Here is an 8,455-nt window from a genome sequence, read left to right as displayed (position 1 = left end):
GACAACACATTGAAAGAGAATTACAGGCCAATATCCCTCATGAACATAGATGCCAAAATCCTCAACAAAATCTTAGCAAATCGGATCCAGCAGTACATCAGAAAGATCATACACCATGACCAAGTAGGATTTATCCCAGGGATGCAAGGATGGTACAATATCCGCAAATCAATAAACGTGATACATCACATAAACAAATTGAAAGAAAAAAAACACATGGTCATATCAATTGATGCAGAAAAAGCATTTGACGAAATTCAACAGCCATTTTTGATAAAAACTCTCAGCAAAGTGGGAGTAGAAGGATCATACCTCAACATAATAAAAGCCATATATGACAGGCCCACAGCCAACATCATACTCAACGGACAAAAACTAACACCATTTCCCCTAAGAACAGGAACAGGACAGGGATGCCCCCTCTCACCACTCCTGTTCAACATAGTACTGGACGTGTTAGCCATTGCAATTCAGCAAGAAGAAGAAATAAAAGGCATCCAAATTGGAAAAGAGGAAGTAAAACTGTCCTTATTTGCAGACGACATGATATTATACATACAAAACCCTAGAGATTCCATCAAAAAGCTACTAGATTTAATACATGAATTTGGCAATGTAGCAGGATACAAAGTTAACCCCAAGAAATCTGAGGCATTTCTATACACCAATAGTGAACTTTCAGAAAGAGAGATTATAAAAACAGTCCCGTTTACTATTGCACCGAAAAAATTAAGCTACCTAGGAATAAACTTAACTAAAGAGGTAAAAGACCTCTACTCAGAAAACTACAGGACGTTGAAAAAAGACATAGAGGAAGACATAAACAGATGGAAGAACATACCGTGTTCATGGATTGGTAGAATCAACATCATTAAAATGTCCATACTACCCAAAGCAATCTATAAATTCAATGCACTTCCTATTAAAATACCAACGGCATACTTCAGAGATCTAGAACGAACTTTCCAAAAATTCATCTGGAATAAAAAAAGACCCCGAATAGCTGCAGCAATCCTGAAAAAGAACAAAGTAGGTGGGATCTCAATACCAGATATCAAGTTGTATTACAAAGCCACTGTTCTCAAAACTGCCTGGTACTGGCACAAGAATAGGCGTATAGATCAATGGAATAGAATGGAGAGCCCAGAAATCGGCCCGAACCAATATGCCCAATTAATATTTGACAAAGGAGGCAAGAACATACAATGGAGCCAAGATAGTCTCTTCAATGAATGGTGTTGGGAAAATTGGACAGATATATGTAAGAAAATGAAACTAGACCACCAACTTACACCATACACAAAAATAAACTCAAAATGGATAAAGGACTTAAATATACAACAGGAAACCATAAAAATTCTAGAAGAATCCAAAGGCAACAAAATCTCAGACATATGCCGAAGCAATTTCTTCACTGATACAGCTCCTAGGGCACTTGAAACTAAAGAAAAAATGAACAAATGGGACTACATCAAAATAAAAAGCTTCTGCACAGCAAAAGAAACCATCAACAAAACAACGAGAAAACCCACTGTGTGGGAAAACATATTTGCCAATGACATATCTGATAAGGGCCTAATCTCCAAAATTTATAGGGAACTCATACAACTTAACAAAAGGAAGATAAACAATCCAATCAAAAAATGGGCAAAGGACCTAAATAGACACCTTTCCAAAGAGGACATTCAGAAAGCCAAGAGACATATGAAAACATGCTCAAAGTCACTAATCATCCGAGAGATGCAAATCAAAACAGCAATGAGGTACCATCTCACACCTGTCAGACTGGCTATCATCAACAAATCAACAAACGACAAGTGCTGGAGAGGATGTGGAGAAAAAGGAACACTTGTGCACTGCTGGTGGGAATGCAGAATGGTGCAGCCACTATGGAAGACAGTATGGAGTTTCCTCAAAAAACTGAAAATGGAACTCCCATTTGACCCTGTGATCCCACTTCTAGGAATATATCCCAAGAAACCAGAAACACCAATCAGAAAGGATATATGCACCCCTATGTTCATAGCAGCACAATTCACCATAGCTAAGATCTGGAAACAGCCTAAGTGCCCATCAGTAGATGAATGGATTAGAAAACTGTGGTACATCTACACGATGGAATACTATGCTGCTGTAAAAAGGAAGGAACTCTTACCATTTGCAACGTCATGGATGGAACTGGAGAGCATTATGCTAAGTGAAATAAGCCAGTCAATAAAGGAAAAATACCACATGATCTCACTCATTCATGGACAATAGAGACCATTATAAACTTTTGAACAATAATAGATACAGAGGCAGAGCTGCCTCAAACAGATTGTCAAACTGTAGCGGGAAGGCAGGGGAGGGTTGGGGGGGGGCAGGAGGTAGGGGGGTAAGAGATCAACTAAAGGACTTGTATGCATGCATATAAGCATAACCAATGGACATAAGACACTGGGGGATAGGGGAGGCTAGGGGACTCTCTAGGGCTGGGGGATAAAATGGATACATATGTAATACCCTTTGTAATACTTTAAGCAATAAAAAAAAAGATGACAATTCAAACAATAGTGTGGTGAAGGCCTGGGGTGGGACAGGGGCTGGGAGGAGCGGGTAAACAGGATGAAATTGGGAAACATCTGTAATACTGTCAACGATAAAGTGAAATGAAATGTTTTTAAAAGAATTAGATGACAAGACACAGACTGGGAAAAGATATTTTGTGAAAGACTCATCTGACAAAGAACTATTACTCTAAATAATCAAAGATCTCCTAAAACAACAAGAAAACAAACAGCCCAATTAAAAAAATGTGCCACAGGCCTTAATAGATGCCTCACAAAAGAAGCCATACAGATAGAACATAAGTATATGAAAAAATACTGCACACCATCTGTCATCAGGGAAATGTAAATTAAAAAACAAAATGAAACATCATGGTAAATGAACAAAATATGCAGATACAAAAGGTCACATATTATATGATTTCATTTATATTAAGTGTCCAGAATATGTAATCTACAGAGAGAAGGTTAGTGGTTGCTAGGAATTTAAGGAAGTAGAAATGGGGAGTGACTACTACAGGGTATGGTGTTATCTTCAGCGATGTTGGTAACATTATAAAATTATATAGCAGTGATGGCTGCAAATATACTTCATTATATGCTTTAAGGATGGATTTTTGGCATGTGTATTTTATCTCAATAAAGTTAAAAATAAGAAGTATGGAATGATAAAGAAGATAAAATAACAACAATGAGATACCATTTCTTTCTTGTACCTATTAGAATGGCTCATATATGAAATACTGACAACACCAAAAACTGGTGAAAATGTGTGGCAACAGGAAAATTTATACATTGCTGGTGGGAATGCTCAGTCACTTTGGAAAAGAATTTGGCGACTTCTTAGAAAACTAAAAATACACTTAACTATATGAACCAGCAATCACACTCCTTGGTGTCTCTCCAAAGGAGTTAAAAATTGATGTTAAGAAGGTGAAGAGATTAGCTAAAGAACATATATGCATACCCAATGGGCACTCAGAACAGTGCAGTGAAGGCCAGAGGGAGGGGGAGCAGGGGCTGGCTGGAGGTAGACAAAGAGGGGGGAAATGGGGGACATCTCTAATAGTGTCAACAATAAAAAAAACTTACGTTAACATAAAAACTGTCATGTGGATGTTTATAGCAGCAAAATAAATAAATAAAGAAGGAGTTACCCACCAAATTTGGAAGCAGCCAAGATATCCTTCAGTAGATGAACAGATTAATAAACCATTTATCTATACAATGGTATGTCCAGACAATGCAATATTACTCAGTGCTGAAAAGAAATGAACTATTAAGCCATGAGAAGATGTGGTAGAACCTTAAATGCATATTACTGTGTGAAAGAAGCCGATTTAAAAATCTATATACTGTGTTATTCCAACTATAGGATATTCTGGAAAATGTGAAACCATGTGAGCAAAAAGATCCGTGGTTGCCAGGAGTCGGGATGGGGAGGGATAAATAGGTGGGTCACGGATAATTTTTAGGGAAGTGAAACTACTTTGTATGATACAATCGTGATGGATACATATCATACAGTTTTCTAAATCTATAGAATGTACAAGACAAAGAGTGAACTGTAATGTAAATGATGGACTTTGGACGCTTACAATGAGTCAATGTAGAGTAACCAGTTGCAATAAATGTACACTCTCGTAGGGGATTTGGATAATGGAGGAGAATGCGCATGTGTGGAGGCAGGTTCCAAAAGCAGGACTGGTCTCCACAAAGATATTTCTTTTTTTAATTAGAGATAAGAAACAATATCACCTCTGGTTCTGTGTAATATTGAATTTTCCTTTTTACATAACTCACTTAGCTACTCTTTCTATTTATACCCAAATTCTTTTAGTACTTTCTCGAGTAGAAATAGTGATTGTGAGCATCCTTATCTTATTCTTCATCTTAGAGGAAAAACTTTCAGTTTTTCACCATAGACTATAATGTTAGCTGTGGCCTTTATTATGTTGAGGTGCATTTATTCTATACCTAGTTTGTTGAGAATTTTTTAAATTGTTTTATTGCTTAAAGTATTACAAAGAGTATTACATATGTCTCCTTTTTTCCCCTGCCCTTGACAATCCCCTGGCCTCCCCTACCCCCCCAGTGTCTTATGTCCATTGGTTATGCTTATATGCATGCATACAAGTCCTTCAGTTGATCTCTTACCCTCCCCTCCCGCCCCTCAACCCTCCCCGGCCTTCCCGCTGTAGTTTGACAGTCTGCTCGAGGCTGCTCTGCCTCTGTATCTATTTTTGTTCATAAGTTTATAATGGTCTTTATTATCCAGAAATGAGTGAGATGATGTGGTATTTTTCCTTCATTGACTGGCTTATTTCACTTAGCATAATGCTCTCCAGTTCCATCCATGCTGTTGCAAATGGTAAGAATTCCTTCTTTTTTACAGCAGCATAGTATTCCATTGTGTAGATGTACCAGTTTTCTAATCCATTCATCTACTGATGGGCACCTAGGCTGTTTCCAGATCTTAGCTATGGTTAATTGTGCTGCTAGGAACATAGGGGTGCATATATCCTTTCTGATTGGTATTTCTGGTTTCTTGGGATATATTCCTAGAAGTGGGATCACAGGGTCAATGGGAATTCCATTTTTAGTTTTTTGAGGAAGCTCCATATTGTTCTCCACAGTGGCTGCACCAGTCCGCATTCCCACCAGCAGTGCAGGAGGGTTCCTTTTTCTCCACATCTTCTCTAACACTTGTTGATGTTGATTTGTTGATGATAGCCATTCTGACAGGTGTGAGATGGTACCTCATTGTTGTTTTGATTTGCATTTTTCAGATGATTAGTGACTTTGAGCATGTTTTCATATGTCTCTTGGCTTTCTGAATGTCCTCTTTTGGAAAGTGTCTATTTAGGTCCTTTGTCCATTTTTTTATTGGATTGTTTATCTTCCTTTTGTTAAGTTTTATGAGTTCCCTATAAATGTTGGAGATTAAACCCTTATCGGTCATAACATTGGCAAATATGTTCTCCCATGCAGTGGGCTTTCTTGTTGTTTTGTTGATGGTTTCTTTTGTTGTGCAGAAGCTTTTTATTTTGATATAGTCCCATTTGTTTATTTTCTCTTTAGTTTCCAATGCCTTAGGAGCTGTATCGGTGAAGAAATTGCTCCGGCATATGTCTGAGATTTTGTTGCCTTTGGATTCTTCTAGTATTTTTATGTTTTCCCATCATATATTTAAATCCTTTATCCATTTTGAGTTTATTTTTGTGTATCGTGTATGTTGGTGGTCTAGTTTCATTTTTTTGCATGTATCTGTCAAATTTGAGAATGTTTTAAATTATAAGAAAATGTGACTCAATTTCATCAAATGCTTTTTCTGCATTTATATTAATATTAATATATTTATGTGGTATTTATCCTTCATTATGTTAATGTGGTATATCAGGTTTAGTGATTTTCATAGGTTGAAACATGCTTGTATCCCAGGGATAAATCCTACTTGATCATGGTGTACGATTCTTTTAATGTGCTTTTGAATTTGGTTTGCTATAAATTCATTGAGGAATTTTGTATCTATATTCCTCAAGGATATTGGTCCAAATTTTCTTTCCTTATACTATCTTTTTCTGGATTTGGTATACAAACTCATTTTGTAAAATGAGTTTAGAAGTTTTCAATTTTGAAGAGTGTTAGAAGGATTGGCCTTAATTTTTCATTAAATGTTCAGTAGAGTTCACAAATAAAGCCATCTGGCCCGACCTTTTCTTTGTTGGGAGGTTTTTTTTAATATAGATTCATTCTCTTACTTATTATTAGTATATCCTTATTTTCAATTTTTCATGATTCAGTCTTGGTCGATTTATGTTTCCATGAATTTATTCATTTTTGTCGGTTATCATATTTGTTGGCATATAATTGTTCATAACAGTATTTTATTTTTTCCCCAGTTGTCTGTTGCCTTTAATTAACATCTAAATAGATAACATATTCTTATATAATTATAACATGGAAATGTCTATGAACAAAATAGATAATTTTTTTGGCAAATGCTTAGGAAGGAATGGTCAAGTTCACCCAAGGGTTTAAACAGCAGCAACTATGCAGCAGGGTGTGGTCAGTATTTGGGGACAGAAGTAAATACCTGCGATCTGTGCATTCCTTTGATTTCTTCTTTTATAGTAGTGCCTGATTTACCAGGTGGCACTGATTTACCATGTCATCTTCTCCTTAAATTCTTCTGACTCGATTTGGATTTCATACCTTGCCACACAGCTTCCTGAAATGTCAATGCCTTTGCAGTAGCTGGAAGAAAGTTTTCTTTGAGAATTTGGTTTACTATGAGCTCCCCCTCAGCCTGCCAGGCAAACATCCTTTGGAAGCAGCAGAAAAGGGGAAGCCTGGGAATCCCACTGAGCAGAGGTGCTACTGCCTCTGGGCTCCAGGATGCCATGCCCTGCTGACATTTCCCACCCTTTTATTATTTTTATAATTTCTGTTGTATCAGTTGTGATGTCTCTACTTTCATTTCTAATCGATACATATAAACAGGTAATATGCAAATTAGCCAGGATGCCGTAACGCCTCATGACTGGACCATTAGCATATTACCTCTTTATTAGCTCCTATCACCAGGAGGTTGCCTATGTGCACCTAGGGTGTTGCTCGGGAGACGGGAGATGGGGCAGAAATGGGGAGGTGGGAGCAGGGAAGCAGAAAAGTGGGGAGGCGGGAGCGGGGAAGCAGGGAGATGGGGCAGAAGCCCGGAGGCAGGAGCAGAGAAGTGAGGAGGCAGGGAGGCAGGGAGGCAACTCAAGGGTGTGCGGTGCTGCATGAATTCACGTGCTGGGCTCCTAGTTTTATATGTTTGTGTTTTGTCTTTTTTTCCCTTAGTTTAGCTAAAGGTTTGTCAATTTTGCTTATCTTTTCAAATAATCAGCTGTTACTTAATTCATTATTTCTTTGTTTTCTGGTCTCTATTTCATTTCTTTCTGCTCTGATCTTTGTTCTTTCCTTCCATCTGCTAACTTTGAGTTTCATTTGTTCTTTTTTTCTAGTTCTTTGAAGTGTAAAGTTAGGTTGTTAAATTGATATGCTTCTACTTTTGTAATGTAGGTGTTTATTGATATAAACTTCTCTCTTAGTGCCACATTTGTTTTGTCATATAAATTTTGTTATGTTATATTTTTTTTGTCTCAAAATATTTTATTAATACAACTAATGAAATTGAAGCAGTAATTTTAAAAAGTCCCAACAAACAAAAGTCCTGGACTGTATTGCTTCACAAGTGAATTTTAGCCAATGTTCAAAGGACACCTATCCTTCTCAAACTATTCTAAAATCCTCAAAAGGAAGGAAGACTTCCAAGCTCATTTTATGAGGCCAACATTTTCCAAATTTCAAAACCAGATAAAGACACTACAAAGAAAGAAAATTATAGCCCAGTATCTCTGATGAACATAGATGTTAAAATCCTCAACAAAATATTAACAAACCAGATCCAGCAATATATTAAAAAGGCCATAAAAGCCTGGCCAGTGTTGCTCAGTGGTTGAGTGTCATCCTATGAACCAGGAGGTCACAGTTTGATTCCCAGTCAGAGCACATGCCCAGATTGCAGGCTTGATCCCTAGAAGGGAGCATGTAGTATGCAGTCAATTGATGATTCTCTATCATCATTGATGTTTCTATATCTCTCTCCTTCTCCCATCCTCTCATAAATCAATGAAAAATATATTTTTTAAAAAATTATACAGCATGATTAAGTGGGAATTATTCCAGAAAGGCAAGGTTGGTATAATATCCACAAATCAATAAACACAATACACCACGTAAACAAAATGAAGGGTAAAAACCACAAGGTCATATTAATAGGTGCAGAAAAAGCATTCTATCCAACACTCAATTATAATAAAAGCTCTCAAAGTGTGAATAGTAACATAATAAAGCCATATATG

At 37.0% G+C, this 8,455-nt stretch overlaps 1 pseudogene; it reads right to left on the bottom strand.

The window, feature by feature from the left end:
• Window positions 1-6,615: 6,615 nt before the first annotated feature.
• LOC132225265 (bolA-like protein 3) lies at window positions 6,616-6,951 on the bottom strand (annotated as a pseudogene).
• Window positions 6,952-8,455: the final 1,504 nt, after the last annotated feature.

This window comes from Myotis daubentonii, chromosome X (genome assembly GCF_963259705.1).
Source record: "Myotis daubentonii chromosome X, mMyoDau2.1, whole genome shotgun sequence".
NCBI lineage: Eukaryota > Metazoa > Chordata > Mammalia > Chiroptera > Vespertilionidae > Myotis > Myotis daubentonii.
Note: the sequence above shows the minus strand (reverse complement) of the source record. Positions and strands in the feature narration are given on the sequence as shown.